This window comes from Callorhinus ursinus, unplaced genomic scaffold, assembly GCF_003265705.2.
Source record: "Callorhinus ursinus isolate GAN/ISIS: 27379988/994484 unplaced genomic scaffold, GSC_fseal_2.0 scaffold20, whole genome shotgun sequence".
Lineage (NCBI taxonomy): Eukaryota > Metazoa > Chordata > Mammalia > Carnivora > Otariidae > Callorhinus > Callorhinus ursinus.
The window spans coordinates 27,527,882-27,550,318 of record NW_027397082.1 but is presented as its reverse complement, the minus strand read 5'-3'; the positions used below and the strand labels follow the sequence as shown (position 1 = coordinate 27,550,318).

At 41.7% G+C, this 22,437-nt stretch overlaps 1 long non-coding RNA gene across 2 annotated transcripts in view; it reads right to left on the bottom strand.

Moving 5' to 3' along the window:
- Positions 1 to 18,297, bottom strand: part of LOC112830961 (uncharacterized) — a 41,080-nt gene extending 22,783 nt beyond the window's left edge. Inside the window, exons 1-6 of one of the 2 annotated variants that reach the window (XR_012381717.1) lie at positions 17,814 to 18,297; positions 17,361 to 17,695; positions 16,551 to 16,781; positions 14,451 to 14,557; positions 8,884 to 9,018; positions 5,928 to 6,009 (exon numbers count right to left, since the gene is read on the bottom strand). This is a non-coding gene — a long non-coding RNA (uncharacterized lncRNA). Of the gene's footprint in view, positions 1 to 5,927; positions 6,010 to 8,883; positions 9,022 to 14,450; positions 14,558 to 16,550; positions 16,782 to 17,360; positions 17,696 to 17,813 lie in introns of both variants that reach the window. The other variant, XR_003210034.2, reaches the window with a different exon arrangement.
- Between the last annotated feature and the right edge of the window lie 4,140 nt (positions 18,298 to 22,437).

Here is a 22,437-nt window from a genome sequence, read left to right as displayed (position 1 = left end):
CTCTTAACCTCTGTTCCCTTGTGTTTAAAATCAAGGTAATAATGCATTCCAAATCTTTTTGTAAGAATTCTTTGTGGTAACATACAAGAGGGGCTAGCAGAATGCCTGGCTATAAGGAAATGCTGAATAGATGGTTGGAAAGGGTATAATGGAAACATGCTGAATACTCCTTCATTCTGAGGTTCATTCTCATATAATATTTTTATCACTAAAAGCACACGGATTTGATGATCACCAATTTTTCTTTTAAACAGTCTGTGTCCCCCACAGGTCACTGAACCTCTCAGAAAAGAATTCTGATGTCTTCTAGCAATGTGCCCCATGAACCCTGGCAAGAGAAGGGCTCATCACCATGGCATTGGGAAGTCAGCTGTGCTATGCTCATAAAGAGAATACATTTCACTAAATGAAAGAATGTATGTGGTTTCTAGAAATGCTTAGCTTGTTTCTGGGCCAGGGATCCTCATATCTGTTATCCTCAGACTGCCTTTCCAAATAACTTTAATGAAAAGAACCCTTGACTTTTCCATACCTTGAAGATTCCAATCTAGTGTCTTATTCTAACATCCACACATTCAGGAGCCTCTTGGACTCTCTGTCCCACTCAGGAATTTTCTTACCTGTATTAAGGGAATCTGACTTAGTCACAGAAAATATTTGTGCTTATTTGGTGATATAAGTCATAAAATATTAAAAGACGTGTTGCAGATAAAAACATTTAATTAGCTTAAAATGATTATTGCACATACTAGTAATGTCATCCTAAGAGGTAGATTATCGGATACAAGGAGGAAAGGAATGGAAATGAGGCAAATATTTTAAAATTCATACAATATACCAGAAGCTAGGATACTTCACTACCAGCATTTACTGGCCTTAACGTGTGCCAACCTCTATGCTAGCACTTTATGCCCACTCTCTCTCATATAATCATCACAACTAGTCTTTGATGTTGGTAAAGCAGATCCCTTTTTTCAAAGTGGGGAGGCCTTTGCAGAAAAGGTATAACTTGCCCAAGGTCCCTTATCCAAGAGGTGGTGTGTTCAGAACTTGAACTCCCAAATCTGGATCCGAAATCTCAGATTTCTCATGCTACCATTTCACGTGCCCCACTGTTGACTTAAACAGAGGGTAAAATCTTGACCCTCATAATTAGAAAGAGTAGGTGTGTGGGATACAATTTTTTGACCAGTTTACAGCAACAGATAATGTTATATAGGAGGACAACTTCATTGTCTCTCTATATCACTGAGATAAAGATGCACCCCAACTTCTCAGTCAAATGAAGAATGAGCAAGATCTTGATTTTGCTTGAACCAGAGATCAACAGGTTTTAACAGAACTCTGAAATTCTGGAGTCTCCACTTATATTTTGTTGTGTTTGTATCTTGGGTCCAATTGCAGCTCAACTGGTTACAGAGAGCAAGTTTTCCTTACTCACTCACCATCTTCTCCTAACTCATGGCTTTTTCTCCAAAACCTTCTCTGGGTATTTTCATCAATAGGCTTCATAATCAGAAATATAAAGAGAATCACAGCAACACCAATTCTACCCCCGGGACAGGTTCCTGAAGGCAAGCTTCAGATACTTCACTTGCTTTTCAGACAAGAGTAGAAATAATTGGGCTGCACTAGGTCTATTTTTAGGAAATTATTCTGAAGAACAATCATTAGGTAGGGAAGATTCTACCTTCTCCATCTCCATGGGCTTGCTAAATGAGGACAGCAGTTTGTGAAAAGGTGGTTGTAAGCTTTTAAAACCACCACACTTCATACAGTAGTTGGTTTCTTACCTATTTCAATGGGCATGGCCTGGAAGCCCAAACTAAAAAGAAAAATACCCATCGTTAGCTCTAATTTATTAACGATTCTTCTCTACAATGTCCAGGACTAGGTGACGTGCTCAGAAGAAAAAAAAAATCCATATAAATTTGCGTCATAAAAGCAAATGTCATGATTATTAAACCATGGGAGAGTCTGTCAGTTGGTGGGATATTTGTTTTTATGCTGGGTCCCCCTGGGGATGGGGGTGGGGAACCTGTGCAGCACCTGGTTTCCCAACTGAGCTCTATCTCCTGAGATACCTCAGTGCCTCTCACTTACACAAGTGGTTTAGGACAACTCAAATTGTCCAGGCCAAAGATGCTGGCTCTAAGGCTGGTCCTGCTGGATTTAAATAAATTCCCTCATCTCCAAACTGTGTGGATGGGACAAGGTGATGTCTAAATTTCTCCAGAAGCCTCAAATTTTGGAGGCTCCTTCTTCTACTCCCTCCACCCTATTCACAGACAGCTTCCTGGCCTCTTCCCCTCCCCAAGGCAAATGCCACTGGAAGCAGGGGCGACCGCGTGAACTGGTCTGGTTGTCAGACTCCACGACACAGAGGGTCCACTTTCACCATGAAGCAGGGTCACCGTAAGGGGAATGCGCACTTGGCAGTGACTTTCCTTTCCGGCTCTCGGGCATGGAGCTGGATGCGAAGTAGACCCCAGGCTTGTTCTCTGCTCCACTCTATCCCCTCTTCTCTGACAACAGCCAAGCCTGAGCCCACGCCTCCGGATGCAGCTTCGAGGCCATCTCAGGCAACGGGTTGGAAACAATCACATTTCCCCACAGTCTCTCCTTCTCCTTCTCCCTGTCCTTCCATTCCTGGGCGGCTAGCAGGGGATGGACTAGGAGTAACTAGCTGGGAGGAAATGAAACATTGGGCTCATACAGTCCCGTTGGCTTTCCTGGAGTTCTACGGACTGAGACCTCAAGCCCGAAACCAACTACCAAACATGTGGTTTTGGCCATTTACCTTCCATGCGCTCCACTTGGGTGTGCTTTCCCAGAGAAAATTCCAGGGAGGGTGGGAGATGGGGCTGGATAGGTGGGAGGCATATGCTCTGAATTCCTTGGCTCTAACATTACTGTCACCAAGAATAGTACAATTACCAAAAAGATAGTTTGGAGAACACACTTTGATTCCAGAAACAAATATAAACAATTTTATCAGTAGTTAGCTTAGACCCTAATTAATAGTGTTTGCTTAAAATATAAGCTCTTACCTGACAAATACATGGCAAAAATTCATTTGTCTGAACTAATTCACAATATAGCCTAGACCTCTCTCTTTCTCAGAGTATCTCTAGTTCTATTACTTTCTTTCCTCATCTTTTCCTCTCTCTCTCGCTCGCTCTTTCACACACACACACTCACACACATGCACGCATGCACGCATACACTCTACCGTGTGACCATGCAGGTACATCACAGCATCACACTGAGAGGGACTAAGAGTCTACTCTTTCCCAACAAGTCATCTGTACCAGGAAGCCTCCTGAACCAGAGCCCGAAGAAGAAATAATATACTTGGTCTCGGTTTTTCCTATCCGAAGCCCACACACATGCCCACCTGGTAACACACACGGCATCTGGCTTACACACCCTGGCATTTCCCGACCCACTGGGAGCTCTGCACCTCAAACACATTACTGCAACTATGGAGAGTGAATTCTCAAGGACATAACCTGGGCTGAGAAACTGTGCGGGCAAGAGGCAGCTACCTCTGTGTCCAGTGAGCTCAGAGTGCCCTCCTCACCAGCAAAGTCGAACCGAACTCCCATCCAGCTTTTCCTGGAGTGCAGTGACCTATCGATAATGCAACTCTCCAGGTCCTTAGCGTCCCATCTTGTCCTGAGAACCCTGTCATTTCCACACCATTGACTGGAGCCTAAATGCTGCTTTGGGTACAGAAGAAAGGGAAATAAGGCTGAAAGAATATTCAGCAGCCACGTCCTCAGGCAGTTACAAAAACTCAGCTGTAAGGATGTCTGACTTCCCAGAGAAGAAAGTCGGAAGAGGAAAGACAAAAACATTCAAGAGTTGTCAAACTCCAGAGTTCTTCTCTCCACAGTGATAACAAATGCAGGCTATATCAAAGACTTTGCATTTTTCCTAATACGCCCTGAGCAGCTCTCAAGCTGTTGCCATTAAGCGACTCGAATGTTTTCTAATGCACAAGCACATTTATAGTAATTAGACATGGGATACTTCTTTCCGTCCCAGAACCTTAATGCTGGAGCCTGTGGAGGAAGTCTGGCACAGTCTTCTCGGTTACAGTGGCTACTCTCCTGTACCATCTCTTTTTTCAAGAGGGAGGTATGACATGGGGTACAGTGATAGGCTGGTACTAAACCCAGGGTGGTCCCCATAGAGCCCAGAGGGAGAGCTGTGCCAGGGAGCACCCTCCGCACCGCACCACAGCGGGGCAGAGCTGCGGGGAGGGAAAGAGAGAGAGGAGGAAAGATGGGAATAATGTTCCTTGGCGACTTTCGCATTTCGCCGCAGGGCTGACCAAAGGTGCTCTGTGACACTGCCTTCCTTAGGATGGCGAGGGGTAAAGAAGACCTTTCTGGAGTGGTCACATGTGCTCCTTTCCCCATCTGGCTTCCTCAACCTCCAGGCAAACACAAACACCCATGCCTCCTACATATAATTTGCTGCCCTAGCCAAGATTGTTCCCAAAGATTACATTTGATATTTATTGTAAAAATACTACATAGTCAGAGTAAAATCTTCCATTATGCAGAACGGTGTACTGTGAAAGGTAAAATTCCTCTCCCTGTCACCTAACCACCCCCCCAACCGTGTGCCCTGGCCACAAGTAACCACACTCCACAGTTTACCTTATATCCTTCAAGAAGTGAGTTATGCATATGCAATTGAATTTGTATAAAATACTTCTAAAAATATTCACAGGGAATCACACAGAGCATACTGTTTCATTACTTGCTTTTTTAACTTAATATACTTTGACATTTTTCCATGTCAGTATACTCAGATCTAATTCATTCTTCATAAGAACCAAATATTGTTTGGGCAGACCATAATTTAATGGGTCCTCTCATTAGTGACCATTAGGTAACTTCCAGTTGTTTGTTATTACAAGCCATGTTGCAGTTAAATTATTTGTACATATATCTTTGTGTACCTGTGCAAGTATATCTTTTATTGGAAGAGATTTTTTAGTTATTTATCTGACAGAGAGAGACACAGCGAGAGAGGGCACACAGCAGGAGGAGTGGGAGAGGGAGAAGCAGGCTTCCCGCTGAGCAAGGAGCCCCATGCGGGGCTCGATCCCAGGACCCTGGGATCATGACCTGAGCCAAAGGCAGGTCGTTAAGCAATGACTGAGCCACCCAGGTGCCCCAGCATATCTTTTTTTTTTTTTATTTTTTTTTTTGAAAATTTTTTTTTTTTTTTTAGAGGGGGGGGAAAGGAGGAGGGGGGAAAGGGGGGGGGGGGGAGAAAGAGAGAGAGAGAGAGAGAAGCAGACTCCCTGTCAAGCAGGAAACGTGACGTGGCACTCGATCCCAGGACCCTGGGATCATGACCTGAGCTGAAGGCAGACACTTAACCGACTCAGCCACCCAGGCGCCCCTGTGCAAGCATATCTTAGAAGTGGAATCCTTGGCTTAAAAAGGATGTACATTATAAATTTAGATAGATGAAATCATATTGCTCTCAACAATAATTGAAAGGAAATGTTGGGTTTTCCACATCCTTGCCAACACACAGTATTTACCAGTAGATGAAAATGATATTTTGGGGCACCTGGGTGGCTCAGTCAGTAAGCGTCTGCCTTCAGCTCAGGTCATGATCCCAGGGTCCTGGGATCGAGCCCCGCATCGGGCTCCCTGCTCCACGGGAAGCCTGCTTCTCCCTCTCCCACTCCCTCTGCTTGTGTTCCCTCTCTCGCTATGTCCCTCTCTGTCCAGTAAATAAATAAAACCTTAAAAAAAAAGAAAGAAAGAAAATAGCATTTTATTGTTTTACTAAATTTTCACTTCTTTAATTATGAGTAAAATTGGGAATATACCCACTCATTATAAATCCTAAGTGTTCATTTATAAAGCTCTATTTGTACACACACAGATACATACCCAGAAACACATTTCCTTCATGAATTATTTATTCACATCCTTAAGTCGTTTTCTTTGGGGTTGTTCATTTACTTTTCTTGATCTGTAAGAATATATCCATATATATATGAAATTACTATGTCTTTATCATATACAGTCACATTTTTCCCTACTTCGTCCTTTGAATTGTTTGTATTTTGTTTATAGTATTATTACAATACTGAAGTTTTCATATTTTTTAAAACAGAACATCTGGGTTTTGTCAGACCCCAAGCGTTTCCCCACTCCAATTTTTTAAAATTACTGGTATTTTCTTCCAGCACTATTATTACTTAATTCTTTGTGTAAATGTTTTAATCATTTAGAATTTATTTTGGTGTAAGACATGAGGTAAAGAACCAACTATATATTGTTCCCAAACTTCCACTTGCCCAAATATAATTTATTACACAATCTAATTTTGGCTTTTTAATTCCAAATACTATCCTACATGTCAAATTCAAAACATATGCAAGTTATTTCTAGACTCTAATCTGTTTCATTGATTTGCTATTTCTACCTTGATTATAAGCTGATTTAATTACTCTAACTTTATTATGCATTTCAATATCTGGTAGGGCCAGTCTTTCTTCATAGCTTTTCCTTAATATGTTTTATTTTCAAGCTGGAAAAGTTGCAAGCAGATTCTCTCTTCAAAGGTGGTGGCTTGGGTTTGCTTTGAGGGGTAAGTGCTCTTGCTCTGTGAAAAGCGACTGGAGTGGGTCCTAGGGTTATACAATACCCACCCATAGCCCTGGGGTGCAACTAGAATGCAAACCCAGATGCACTCCGTTCCATCTGAAGCCAAAGGTTCCATTTAGAAATGTAAGTTGGGCAGATTTTTTTATTTTATTTATTTTTTTTAAAAGATTTATTTATTTGAGAGACAGCAAGCACACACATGAGAGGGGGGAGGGTCACAGGGAGGAGCAGGCTCCCCGCCGAGCAGGGAGCCCGACGTGGGACTCGATCCCGGGACTCCAGGATCATGACCTGAGCCGAAGGCAGTCGCCTAACCAACGGAGCCACCCAGGCGCCCATGGGCAGATTTTTTTAAAAAGAGATCTAGGTTTCTACAGTTTATGTAGCCAACAGAGAAATGTTTCTTCCTAAATGTGGAATTGTAACGTCCTAGTCTACACATGAGCGCACATGGCACAGGAATGTGTGTCTGACAGAGATGGGGCGGAACGAGCCAGCATCCGAGAGAGGCCTGATGTTCCCTCACCCGCCAGCAGGCCACAGAGAATGTAAACAAGAACAGGCTGGGACTGCTGCAGTCCATCCCGGGCCTGGGGGCTTTATTCTACAATTGGTGTCATGAACAGTGAAACACCCTGATTTAGGAAAATGTGTATTGTTAAACTTCAGAGTTCTGATGTATTCTAGAGCCTTCAGAGAAAATTGTAGAGGCCACTTTTAGGCAACAGGCTTGAGCCATGGAAACTTGATCAAGTTCAAAGGGCCCACAGCGACCACGGAGCTAAATGCAAACTGGCTCATGAAGGGACCCACCTCAAAATAGCCATAGGCCCTGACTGACCAAGTACAACCAGGCACAGTTCCTAAGATTACCAAAAAGGGAAAATTCCATACGTTCCCCCATACTCCCCCACTCCGCCCTGTAACTGTGGCCCCTCATCACCCCCCTTCCCCGAACCGACAGTCTCTCCTTTGCTGTCCTGCCTACCCCTCCCTTGGGGTATATTCAATAAACTTCTTTCTCCTTTGTTCTGTCTTGGGCGAATCCTTTCACTGCCACTGCCAATTGGCTTCCACCCAATTGGGTTGCCCCACATTTGGGGACCCCCATCCCATCAAGAGAGACACCACAAAAACCTTATTCTTGTGGCCTCGTCTCTCTAGGGAATGAATATTCCTAGTCATCCTTGAAGGAGGTGGGGAAACATGGATTTGGGGGGGTCTTTGGGTTTGGGGGTAAGAGAGATGTGCTTGAGGGCACCGCCCTGGGGTTGGTTAAGCAGCAGGCTGGGGGCTGGACTGGAAGGGGAGCTGGGGAAAGAGATACACCTTGTCGATGACCTCACCAAGGGGCTTTGAAGGCTGCCATAACTAAAATTCTTTTTGCGTTCTCTTTGCTATTACTTTCTTCTGAAACCCCCAAACTTTCATAAAGCTTTGAACCATCTAACAGGCAATTATGGGGGGATTAAAGGGCGTGACTGTGCCCACCTGGGGGAAAATAGTCAAGAGGCATCCAGCTACAGGGGGACGAGATCCAGGGAAACAGCGGGATTCAGAGGAGTTGGCAAAAGATGAACTGGCAGAGGACAGAGAGCAGCAGTTAGATGGCCGAAGTGGCAACAACTGTGACCGATTTCTGTACTATGAGCATTTCCCAGGGAATCCCAGAAAATACGTAAGTGTTCTGGAATTTCTACAGGCAGTCAAATTTGGTTACCAAGGGGAAATGTGGGGCTCCTGGGTGGCTCAGTGGATTGAGCATCTGACCCTTGATTTTGGCTCAGGTCATGATCTCAGGGTCATGAGATCGAGCCCACACCGCAGGGCTCAGTGGGGAGTCTGCATGAGATTCTCTCTCTCTCTCTCTCTCTCTCTCTCTCTATCTCTCTCTCTGCCCTGCCCCTCCCCCCACTCATGGGCACTCTCCCTCTCCCTCTCTCAAAAAAATATTGAAATAAAAAAACTAAGGGGGAAATGTGGCCTCACATCTATTGACAAAGGATCATTTCTTCAACAAATGTTTGACTTTTTGTAAATTCTAGGTTTGCTGCTTAAGGTGAGGTTTGCTTTTACTCACTAATTAAACTAAGTTTTTCAGATAGGCCAGCTTGTGTCTCAACCTTACCCAGCTGTCACAGTTTTCAAATAGTCCAGTGAATCCTATCAAGGCAGGAAGATTCTTTATCCTAAACAAACGAACAAAAATTAAAATCCAGCTTATCCAGATAGTTACCCCAATTCTACTTGTAGCCAACTGAGGACTCTTGGTTGCAGCCTTTGCAGGTGAGCAGGGAGAGGCCCCGGATGATGGACAGCATTGGTATTTCCTCATGGATCTGGCCTGCGGAGGGCTTTGCTCTTCCCGGTACTACTAAATAAAAATAATTACAGAATTGAGACTCCTCTGAGCGCATTGTACCCTTTCCCTCCAATCTCCTGACCTAGGTAAGCAGATCTAACCTCTGAGCCTTCCATGGCGCCCTTAGACTGCCTTTTGGGTCCTTGTTTCAATACAAGCTTCCTCTGACATTCCTTTCAACTCCATTTAAACCAGACATAAATTTGGATTTGGGGAGATACTTGTATCCCCCTCCAGACAACTTTTAATGTGATTGTCACTTAAGGTTATCCAGTCTTTAAGCAGTCATGGAAGACCATCTTTTGACTCAGGTGCCACTAGTCCTTATGAGTTCACTGATCCATATAATACGCATTTATGAGCATGTGTCTATTGTCTTCACAACTCTGTGCCATGGATAATAGAGATGTGGGTGATAATATTAGCTTTCAATTCAATAATATTATTTTTTTTAATAATTTCCAAATGCATTACCTCATCTAATCCTACGTAGAAGAAATGTCTGTGCCTTAAAAGATATGTAGACTCCTGGGGAATAATATATTCCATGCCAATGCAAAAATATAATGAACTTTATACTTTCTGTCATGTTTTATAAAATAAGAAAATTAACATGAAGTCAGCTTAACCTTAGAAAGATTCTTGGAGGGAACCGACTCAGATCAGTTTGTGTGGGTTTTTGTTTTTTTAAGTCTTGGGATAAGCATGAGTGAATTTTTTTTGAGGGGTGGGGGGTGGAGGGGCACAGGGAGAGGGAGAGAGAATCCGAAGCAGGCTCCATGCCCAGCATGGAGCCCGACACAGGGCTTAATCCCATGACCCTGAGATCATGACCCGAGCCAAAATCAAGAGTCGGACACTCAACTCACTGAGCCACCTGAGGTGCCCTGAACATGAGTGAATTTTTTAAAAATTATTTTTCATATAATCACAGTATAGAAATTTTGGAAAATGAAAAATATAACACCCCTATCCTAAGTGATATTATTAGCATGCATAGGAAAATGAAAATAATGGAATGGAGCATATACTAGAGTGTTTCCTTCCTTAATTTTTTTAATATGCCACATATCTGTATCTATATATAGTTTTTAATGAGCATTAGGGCATAAATACTTATATGCTGCTGCAGAGTGTTTATAACCATCATTTTAATATTTTTATCCTATTACAGTCAGTGAATATATGACAACATATCATATAACCGTTGCTCTATTATTAGACAAAGTTTTCCAACTTTTCAACTATTCTGAGCAAAGTAATCTTCCCATATTATTGTTTCTTTAAGGTAGTTATCCATAAGAACCTTTTTTTAAATAATGTCTTAAGTTTGAGCTTCCTTGCTGAAACTATGGTAAATTCTTATAAAATTAGGGTGATTAAAATCCTAAAGATTTTTGCTTCAACTCTTACTTATTTAAATCTACATTACTTCTTGAGTGACTAATCCTTCTCTATAATTTTTTTCTGACTGCTTTGTTCCTCTCAAGGTAAACAACATATTTTTCTGTCAACTTTTTGTTATACAAACGCAGAACCATTAACATCAACAAGACACTCTAAAAGTTGTACTTTAAGAACAAAACAGTAAAAAAAAAAAATGGATCAGGAGCAATACCAAGTGTTTTCTTTGGCTTGAATTAAAGAGTAAAACATTTTGGACCTGTGGAATCACTTTGGCACACTGAAGACAGATTTAGGAACACATTTTCTTGAGTAATACAGTGGATTTGCTTCAGCTTCTATTTATTTTTCTGTCTTTTTTCCCCCCAAGCTTGTTTGCATGAAAACAAGAAATGTTCCTGATTTCCCACCTGCCTCACACCATTCTGCTATTCCTTTAATTAATTAGTCCTCTTAAAATCACCTTTTCCATTCCTCCCACATTGTTCTAATTCTATGCAGAAATCCCACCCTCCAGCTGTTCACAGGGCTTGCCAGCAACCCATTGGTGGTAGATTTTATAAGAGAAAGCAAATGCACATGTCTGTTTCACATCCAGAAATGTTTACTGTGGGTTCTCTGCAATAACTCCTAGACACTTTTTTCTTGCAGGGAATTTCAGTGCAGATCATTTGAGAAGTGGAAACATGTGCACTTACGGCAGAAATGAAAGCTACAGGATCCAAATTCCTCCAGCCAGAGAAAAGAAAAGGTCCACAGGATACATGCATTTCCAAATACCTCAGTGTAAATTTCAGCACGTCAAATATAACTGGTTAGCTATTTAAGCTCTATATACAAAGAATATTGGGAAAATTACAAACAAAAAATGTGAAGGTCTTTTTATATTTAATGTTGTTACAAAAGAAATATGTGTTCCCCGTAAAAATTCAAAATTCACAGAAAAGCACAAAGAAGAAAATAAAATCCACCAGGAATAATTTAAATCTTTTATGTCAAGAGAACCACACTGTTCAAATGATAGTTTTTTAAATAAAGTTGGAATCATGCTCCACATCGTGATCTCCAATCATGCTTTTTTCTTTCTTTTTTTTTTTGAAATTAAAAAAAAATTTTTTTTAAAGATTTTATTTATTTATTTGACAGAGAGAGACACAGTGAGAGAGGGAACACAAGCAGGGGGAGTGGGAGAGGGAGAAGCAGGCTTCCCGCAGAGCAGGGAGCCTGATGGTGGGACTCGATCCCAGGACCCTGGCATCATGACCTGAGCCGAAGGCAGGTGTTTAACTGAGCTACCCAGATGCCCCTCCAATCATGCTTTTTTCAATTAACAATATCCCAGGAACAATTTTCTATGTTATTGGTATCCTGAAACATGATTTTTGTCTTATTTTATATATGAATATACCACAGATTAGCTAATTCCTGTTTTTTAGAAGTTGTGGGGGTTTCTTTTCCTTTTATAAGTAACTGTAATTGTGACTTGACATAAATTTTTTGCACATTTCTTATTTCCCTAGGAGAGATTTTTAGAAAAACTTGTTTCGCTAATCAAAAAATACAAACAATTTTAGAGATTTTTAGTAAATGTTGTTGAGTTGTCCATGAAGGACATTCCCTTCCTTTAATCTATGAAAATGTACCACATATACGCCTTTTTACTTTTAAATTTTTAATAAAATCAGGTGTGATATTGTTAACCAACTTCTAAAATGATTTAGGTATGCCTATGTATTCATTCTTTAGTCCCTTCACACATTTAATCCTTTTATTTCTGCAAAAATTTTGTAACTAGAAAAATGGCATTTTTCTCCCGCCATGCTAATACCTAGAAGATGACCACGGTTTGTTTCAACGTTAACCCTTAATCCCATCAATCAAAGCTTTCCCAGAAGGGGACTCTAAGATTAAAAGGGAAAATTACTACTTCTGATTGAAAAAACAATCATAAAGACTTTTAGACTCAAAGGTGGCTGCCTAATGTTTTAGCTACCCAGCATCCCTTCCTCTCTTGGTCTATTCAATATTTTTGGTGGAGGGTGGGGGTAACAACAGTGGCCTCATTTCATCTGTTTATAGTTCAGCTGCTAGTTAGCATCCTGCTCCTGTCAGAGTAAGTCGTTCATCCCTTCAATAATTATTGAGCACCTACTTTGTGCCATGAGCTACTCTAGAATCTTGAAATTCAGCAGTGAGCAAAAGTGAAAAAGTTCCTGCTTTCTTGGAGCTTAGATCTGTAACAGGGAGAAACTTAGCATGTCTGACTTCACATTGCCTCTATTTCCCTTGGTGCTGGGACCTACAGCTTAGAAGCTTCTGATATGCCCTCCACGTAGGCACGTTAATAATTGAAGGAATTTTGCTTACAGCTAAGATTTGTAAAAACTGCTTTTTTGCCCCAAACCTACCTCTCTTGGGAAGATAAGGAAGTACATACAGATAGGACTATGTTTTGTCTAAGATTAACAGGAACAACAAGGCCAGATCCCTGTACACAAAGATCAATTGACCAAGGACAAAGAAGTTACATGACCTTCCTCGGATGTCGACAGAAGTCAGTCATCTATTGACTCAATCCTCTCCCGCTTCCCCCTTTTGCTGATGTTACAGAAGCTTAAATTTCACGCTGAGGGGAAGTGGTTTTTGGGGACAATAGTCTCCAGTCTCAGTGTGCTGGCTTTCCACATAAACTCACTTTCCTACCCCAACATCTTGCCTCTCGACTTACTGGCCTGTCGTGCGGCGAGCAGAGGAGCTTGAACTGGTTCTAAACCCTAGTTGGAGGAGTTGGTCAAGTTAGAGTAAATGGAGTTACTTTCTAGAATTTTATATGCAGACAGTGAGAAAAATATTCTTTCTTTCCCCTTGATTGAGAGCTGTAAGGTAATATTTTATTATTTATTTATTAGTTAGTTAGTTAGTTAGTTAGTTAGTTATAGCTTCTACACCCAACATGGGGCTTGAACTCACCACCCCAAGATCAAGAGTCGCATATTCTACTGACTCAGCCAGTCAGGTGCCCCTAAAGATACTATTTTAGAGCTTCCAGTAGCCGTGTCCTCTGCCATGTGAGGGCACTGGAAGAACAAACGAAGCCAAGAAGTACTGTAGAAGCTGAGAAAAAAAGCTAGAGAGCCACGGATCTGGGGCTGTTTTGCATCCCCAGCCCCAGCCCTGTGTTTCCTGGTTACAAGAGACCGTATAACACCCACTGCCTTTTTGTCCTTAACCTATTTGTCTAACACAGACTCTGGTCCCATGTCTTAGAAGATGGGATCTAGGAGCGCTGAAAAGCCAGGGACAGAAGAGGAGATGCTAAGCTTCTGTCTATGTGTTTCTTTTTCCTTTGCTCCAGCCGTACTTTAAGTATTTCACCTGCCCCCACATTTCATTCACTCAACAAACATTTTTTTTTCAGCAATGACTGTGCATCAGATAGTCTTCTAGGGGCTACGGACACAGCAGTAAACAAAACACATGAAAATCCCTATCCTTACAGAGTTCAATCTCTAGTGGAACCAGCTAGACAATAATCAAACTGATGAAGAGAGTGGTGATACCAAAAAAAATGAGCAGGAAAGGAGAATCGGGTGCTGAGGAAGGGGAGGTAAGGGATTGTTATTTCATGTAGAACAGTCTTGGAGGGCTTTGCTTTTTAAGGAGTGGAGGGTGGAGTCAAGGAGACCGGAAGGCAAGGCAGGCACAAATGGTGGGAGAATTAAGGGAGTGCGATTAGGAAATAGAGAGGAATAGCTCGGGAATGCTGTGACCTGCACAGGTAAGTCAGGTCTGAGTGCCCAGCCCCTGGGAAGAGTCTGAGCTCTAAGACCAAAATTAATTTGAAATAAAAAGGAAAATGAGGGGAAAAGGGAAAAGGTGTTAAAGGATATAGCATTGCAGACTTAGTTTACCCTGTTCTTTTAATAAAGAGAGAAAATGTTGTAATGAAGGATGGAGTGTCAAAATTATCCTTTTGGCATACTTTGTAACGGATCCCCATCTAAGTCAGCGCTGGTGTCCAATCCACCTATACCCACCATTGTTCTTGCCTGAAGAGTCACTGAGGGGTTGGAGAGAGTCAGGTCCCACTGCATTGAAATCTAAAGTGGGGAATCCTCAGCTGAGATGCCAGGAGACACTAATGCTGTAAAATCAGGCAACATCCACAACTTTAGGACAGACAGACACTGTTAGTACACATATACAGGCACCATCTATCTACTATAAACACACATATTTACATATACAAACATCTATTATATGTATCTACATACATGCATACATGCTATCACTGAAACCCAAGATAAATTGAAACGAGGATCCTTTCTCTGTGAAGAAGAGATGATACCCCTATTAGCTAAAACCTCAACCTCCTCTCTCTAAAAGAAGTGAGTCATGAATGTGCCCGGGATTGCTGCCCTTCGAAATCAAGGGTCCCCCCCCCCTTCTCTACATCACTTGTTTGTGAAACAAACAGGAGATCAAATTAAGGTGCTCAGAAAGGCAATAGGAGATCACCTGGATTTAAAACCCAAGAATCTCAGAACCAACCCATCCAGTGATATGTCAGTATCTTATGGGCCTACAGACCCCAGAGAGGCAAGCCTGGGAGGTTGGTTCATCAGAGAATCACAAATGCCTTGAAATGTAACCTGCCCCCTCTCTTCCTGTCCAGAGCTCCCTCTATTCATAGGCACCCAATCCACTCCTACTCTAGCATCTCATGCTTGGCCTTCCTTTCCTCACTTATAAAATATTATAAAGGTTAGATCAGATTTTCATTAAGGTCCCCTCAGCGTAAATTCATCCAGCCTTCAGTGTTAGGAACCAAAGGATCACTCCTGCAAGGAAAACTATGCTTCACAAATGCTCAGTAAGGCACTGGCTCGGCGTCGATCCCAAGGGGTCCAGACAAGTAGTACCAAACTTCTGCCCCCAAAAGGCCCCCTCTAGTCTATAAACAATGATTTAAGAAAGTTTTCTACTTAATTTGAACACAATCCAGTCTCCCCCCCCCCAAAAAAAAAAAAATCCTTTAGTTAGAAGAAAGAGGAACCATTTTTTAGCAGTATCGGGAAATTCTGCAGCATAAAGCCTGTGCTAAGTGATAAGCTACCACTCCCTTCTTGATGCCCTTTGTGGATAACGTACCAGGAAATCCAGGGCCAAGCCACAAATAGCCCCAACCACAGAGGCTTGGGAAAGGGACCAACATCTGTTCCCCACAGTATGACTAACTGGTGAAAGTCCAAGGGCCATGCACGGGAGCAGTACCCTGTGGGGGAGGGAGAACTGACTGAGCCCTCAGTGGGCCATCCCTCACCCCCCTCAGGCATTGGTCTGATATTCCTCTCAGATCTACTTATGGCGGTTACTGTTTCTTAAGTAGAGGGTACATTTCAAGAGCCTAATTCTGTTCCTTTTAAAGATAACTAACACTTTCTATAAGAAGCACAAGGCAGCAGATTACATCTCCGGCCCCCTCCAACATTCCCCTCTCATACAAGCCTCACTGGCAGACTTAGGTCTCCCCACAGACTCCCAAGTTCCCTGAGAAAGGGAATGGCTGCGCTCTGATGAGCTTAGCCTTTCCTCTCTATCCTGCATCACGATGCCCCAGGGGATGGCAGAACGTGGCGCTTCCCACGTCCACAGAGACCTGCTGGCCCAGAATGACTGAGGGCAGGGCGCAGGCATCTGCACCTGGGCAAGTGCGCTAGTCACCCCCACAGGGGGGCTGGGAATGACCTAACTGGCAGCAGTCACAGCACAGGAAACACAGAACCGCAGGCCAAGAGCCCTGGGTTCCAGCCGAGCTGTCACCATTAACTGTGTGGCCTGAGGGAAAGCTCCTTTGAAAAGGAACCTCTGGTTCAGTTTTCTTTCCTTTTTTTAAAGATTTTATTTATTTATTTGACAGAGAGAGACACAGTGAGAGAGGGAACACAAGCAGGGGGAGCAGCGGGCAGAGGGAGAAGCTGGCTCCCCACCGAGCAGGGAGCCCAATGCGGGGCTCCATCCCAGGACCCCGGGATCACGACCTGAGCCGAAGGCAGACGTCTAACGACTGAGCCACCCAGGCGCCCCATGGTTCAGTTTTCTAAAGAATAGATTTAAACCTCTTTGTGGCCACTTACTCTCTTGTTGTCTTTGACATTTGAAGACACCTTAATGGGACAAGGACTATCGCGGGAGACGATACTCAGGCACGGTTGCATTCACTGACAGCAGAAGGAGGGAGAGGGAACATGCTTGCCCCTCGATCGCATCCCGTGGATGGTCCCTTCGCACAAGCAGGCAGGAGCTGAGGACGTCATCCTGCCACATCATCTCTTGACTGTCTGGAAGCTCTCGAATCAGTTCAACATCTGGGTGGCGGTAGGGATTAAAATAACTGATGAAGGATTAAAGTAAGTTCTCTGGGATACCATGACACTTTCAGACAACTGCAAGTGGTTTAGTTTGGCTACACAAAGGGTACTTGAATGAAAAACGAGGCTATGGAGGAGGTAAGAGCCAACATCTGGAAAGTCTTCTGTGCTAAACTAGTGAAAAGCATAAGACAACAGTGAAAGAGCCTACATAAGGAGTGCCGTGATGAGCATGGCATTTTTTAACAATATCTCTCAGACAGCACCATGAAGGGCGAGTGGGGGTGGGGACCAAAATGGAGGCAGAAAGACTGGATAGAAAGTTGATGGATTAGTGTATTTGAGAAGTGCTCAAGCTTGAACCAGGCAAGGTAGTGGGATCACAGAGAGAGGAATGGAGATATACTATTGAAAAGGTGGGCCATACAGGGCTTGTGACAGGTTGGATAGAGTAGTTGAAAAAGAAAAGCACCCATTATTTAAAAAAAAAAAAAAAAAAAGACCCTCCAATACAATAAAATGCAATGAAACTAGAAACATTTGGTCCAAACCTGTCACATCAACAATCTGACAAACCTCAGGGCACTGTCTTCTCTTGCCCTTCTGAATCTCTCTACTGGACAATTCCTCAATTCATGTTTCAGGAAGCCGGTTTCCATATGGACATGGACCTGCATGGCAAAACCTGGAGAGGGCTTAGGAAAGTGGCTTCCAGGAGCATTCAGGTCTTCATACACGTGAAAGAAAAGCTGTCAAACATTCACATCACTTTGCTCAGGTTTCTTCGAGAAATGCTCTTTGGCACTTCACCAGGCTCCAGGATATTAACCACCTCCATCCAATGCGAATCAAGAGCAGGGCAAAAAAAGGAGGCATGACATGGGAGGAACATTCCAGAGAACTTCATACCACTGAGAATCAAGGAAACAAGATTAACTTGATTAATAACAGAAAAAGAAAGATAAAAGAATAAACTCCCAAAGTACCACACCCTCTCACCTTTCCAACCCCTCCCTGCATTGCACTCACCAAACACTTCCTGGGAAAAGTGATTTTATGTATTTGGTTTTATTTCGTTTTACTCCAAAATAATTGATGCTTAGGGTATTGGTTAAGCACACAGAAGTCATAACATGAGAGGCCTCAGGAAATTCATAACATGAGAGTGTCAGGGAATCATGTCCATGCGGCCAAGATCTATCCTCTGTTTTGTTTGGACTCTCCTCCCACAGCCGAATCACCAGGCTGGAATGGCAACAGGACACTCTACGGAGAACAAGACACTGGAAATTCAGTCTCAGCTGTGTCATGTAATCTCTCTAAGCCTTGGTTTCCTCATTTGTGAAAGGAGGAATTTAAAATCCTGCCCTTGGGGTTCCTGGGTGGCTCAGTCGTTAAGCGTTTGCCTTTGACTTAGGTCATGGTCTCAGGGTCCTGGGATCGAGCCCCGCATCAGGCTCCCTGCTGAGTGGGGAGCCTGCTTCTCCCTCTCCCACTCCCCCTGCTTGTGTTCCCTCTCTCGCTCTCTCTCTTTCAAATAAATAAAATCTTTAAAAATAATAATAATAAAATAAAATCCTGCCCTTGTCAACTTCAAGGGGCTCATGGGAGAGTGTGAAAAAGGTAAATAAAAACCTCTTTGTAAATTATAAAACACTACAGCAACACCAGCTTGTTTGATTATTATTCCTCTTGTTATTGTCGTCAGAGGTGTTGGGCTACTCAACTGGCAGGTGTGAGTAATTTAGACCAAATCTGTCTTCATTGCTGAAGTCAATCCCCCCCAACCACCCTCTTAAGGTGAATTACTATTGTGTGTCATTTTCATGCAAGAAGGATATCTGTGGACACCAGTGAGAGCTTAGAACAATAACAAACTTGTTCTAGTGTTCCTTGTGCTTTGTCGACCTCGGATGGACATTAATGAACAAGTGTCCATTTTATTCCAGTTTGTAGAACAAGTGAAACAATAAATGCAGTGGGCCCCTCTACTATAAACTTGGCACGTCTCATTATTTAGAAACTGTCTGAAGAAAATCCTAGGAAGAAGCTTGGTTTATTCATAAGAACTAATATGTTTGCTTCTATTTTTCTCCTAGTTTATGGCATTTCTCAATATATTGGTAAATCATCTGATTAATAGTCTGAAATTCCACGTGGATAAAATGGGATTAATAAATTATAACAGAAATCATCATTGGTGAACTCCCTAACAAACCCCAAATTACTCTTTCGTTTCCAAGTTTTTCCTAATGCTCCAAAATAAAAAGTTCAGTAATGTATCAGTGTGACTGGTGATATTAATGACCTCTGCTATGTGATCCCATCCTCAAGAGAATATGCTAAGAGAGGAATTGATTATCATCAGATTTATATGCCACCATAGTTTAGCTGTACTCTTATACTAACCTCTCATTCTAAAATAATGCCTATTTTTAAAATGTGGTTGGCATTTTTAAACAAAAGATAGAGCAGCAGTGAGATGACAAGATGAGCCGAAACCAAAATGGATGAATTATTCTTATATCTCAAACAATAGCAGCAAGTCAGGGCATGCAGACTTTTGATGTGTCCCAACAACACTGCACCTCTTAGTGATGAAGAATCTAATCAATAATCTAAATGTTTGATGTGTACAATGTACTAAACTTCCAGATCACGGCTGAACTTCCCTTCCTTTTAGTCAAACTGTACTGGACTTACGTACACCTAGGCAAATTACGTACACCTAGGCAAATGCATTCAGGGAAGGGTTGGTGTGTAACAAATGTGACCATAGCATAATAGTCGTTAATCAAGTCATTTTAGAATCACAAATTATAAAATAACAAGGGGGAGACATGTGTATCAGCAATATAGTTGACTAGACTTTACAGAAACTGCTCCTGGAACAGCCCTAACACCTAAAATTCTGCATGAAATCTTTTTAAACCCTTTTTAATTCATGGCTGAGCCAGTGAGGAAAGAACTATGTAAGAGCTAAAAGCAGGCATTAGCTTACCATTTACCCTAGGAGGTCCAGAACCTGGGATTTAACAGACCTAAGGGAGACAGGAAACAAATCTGTGAAAACAAGGGAAGAAGTCAGAGACTTCTAATTGAATCTGAAACTCCTCCTCCTACCAAGGATTTTCACCCTTGAGGGAGACAATAGGAATACATGACTCTCTTGACCTTGGCTGTGGAAGGAGTTGGGAAAAAGGCTCCCCTTAGAATTCCAAGATACGGAAGCAGTCTGAGTGTCCATCAGTAGATGAATGAATAAAGATGTGGCATATACATACAATGGAATATTATTCAGCCATAAAAAAGAATGAGATCTTGCCATTTGTGACAACATGGATGGACCTAGAGGGTATTATGCTAAGTGAGATAAGCCAGACAGAGAAGGACAAATACCATATGATTTCACTTACATGTGGAATCTAAAAAATAAAACAAATGAACAAAGTAGAAACAGACCCATAAATACAGAGAACAAACCGGTGGTTGCCAGAGGGGAGATGTGTAGGGGGATGGGCAAAATGGGTGAAGGGGAGGGAGAGGTTCAGCCTTCCAGTGATGGAATGAATAAGTCCCAGGGATGAAAGGTGCAGCACAGGGAATATAGTTAGTGGTATAGCATTGTGTGGTGACACATGGTAGCTACACTTCTGGTGGGCATAACATAATGTATAAACTTCTCCAGTCATTATGTTTTACATCTGAAATGAATGTACCATTGTGTCAACTATACTTCAATAAAAAATGGCATGTCAAAACTCATAAAACACAACCAGAGACAAATGTATAATTTTAAATTATGTCTTAGCAAAGACTAAAATCAGTGAGATAAACATCCACCTCAAGAAAGTCTAAAAACACAGAAAATTAAAATAAAGCAGAAAATGTAAGATAATGAAGAGAAGAAGTTAATGAACTAGAAATAATAGTTACAATAGAAAATATTAACCATGCCAAAACTTGTGTGCTTAAAAAAAAACTAATAAAACTTATCAACTCCTGGAGATATTAGCTGAAGAAAAAAGAAGAGATGAATTAGATCTAAGTTTCTAGAAAAATAAAACTTACAAAAACTGATACAGAAGAAATAATAAATCTGAACAGTCCATAACAACTTGAAAGTCTGAGTCTGTAATTAAAAACCTGTACAAAAAAAAAATCATAGTCTCACAGAAAGTTGATTTTACAGGACAACATTACCAAAGAATATACAGAGTGAACACTATCTAATATAATTTATGAAGTCATAATAACTTCGTTATCAAAGCTTGCTAAAAACATTGCAAGAAAAGAAAGTTACAAACCAAACCTCACTCATGAACATAAATCCAAGAAATCCTAATATATTGGCAAAACAAACCTGGTGATTTATTTGAGAAGGCAGGGGAGAGTTATGCAAGAAACAAGGTAAAAGACTTTATTTATGAAGATTGAGAACTACATTAAATTAGATTGTGCATAATAAGAAAACAAACAACCCAATTAAAAAATGGGACAAACACCTTAATAGACATCTTGTCAAAGAAGATATACAAATGGCAAATAAGCATACATCATATATCATCAGGGAAATGTAAATTAAAATAAGATACCACTACATACCTATTAGGATGGCCAAAATCCAGAACATTTACAACACCAAATGTTGGCAAGGATGTGGACAACAAGGGCTCTCATTTATTGCTAGTGGGAATGCAAGATGGTACAGCCACTTTGGAAGACAATTTAGCTCTCTCTAATAAAACTAAAAATATCCCTATATATGATTCAGCAATTGCACTCCTCGGTATTTACTGAAAGGAATGGAAAATTTTGTGTGGCTTTGTTCACACAAAAACTTGCATATGGATGTTTATAGCAGCTTTATTCATAATTGCCAACCAAGATGTCCTTCAGTAGACAAATGGATAAACTGTAGTACATTCAGAAAATGGAATATTATTCAGTGCTAAAAATAAATGAGCTATCAAGCCATGAAAAGACATGGAGGAACCTGAAATGCATGTTGCTAAGTGAAAAAAGCCAGTCTCAAAAGGATACATACTGCATGATTCCAACTATACGACATTCTTGAGAAGGTAAAACTATGGAGACAGCAAAATGATCAGTGATTTCCAGGGGTCTGGGGTAAGGAGGGATGAATAGGTGGAACACAGAATTTTTAGAGCAGTGAAACTACTCTGTATGACACTATAATGGTGGCTACATGTCCTTACACATTTGGCAAACCCATAGGATGTGTAACACATAGAGTGAGCCCTCATGTAAACTATGGACTTCGGTTAATAATAATTTATCAGTTTTGGTTCAGCAATTGTAACAAATGTTCACTCTAATGGGAGATGTAGTCATCTGTGGTTACGTGACTAGAAAGATTTGATGAACCTGAAAAAAGTCTTCCAAGTTGATCAAAGTCTGATGCAATGGGACATGGCAGCATGCATCCTGGGAACTGGGAGGTTGTGGGGGCTTTAGAATCTGAAAAGCAGCCTTTGACTTGATCTTCTACCACATCCTACGTATGTGGCCAGGAATTTATCCAACTACTCATAGCCTCAGCAAAAGAAAAGATTTGATAGAATTACATCTTATGAGTATTTAAATTACAAGACAAGATCCCCTCTGTCGATGGGAATTAGAAGTCTGAGAC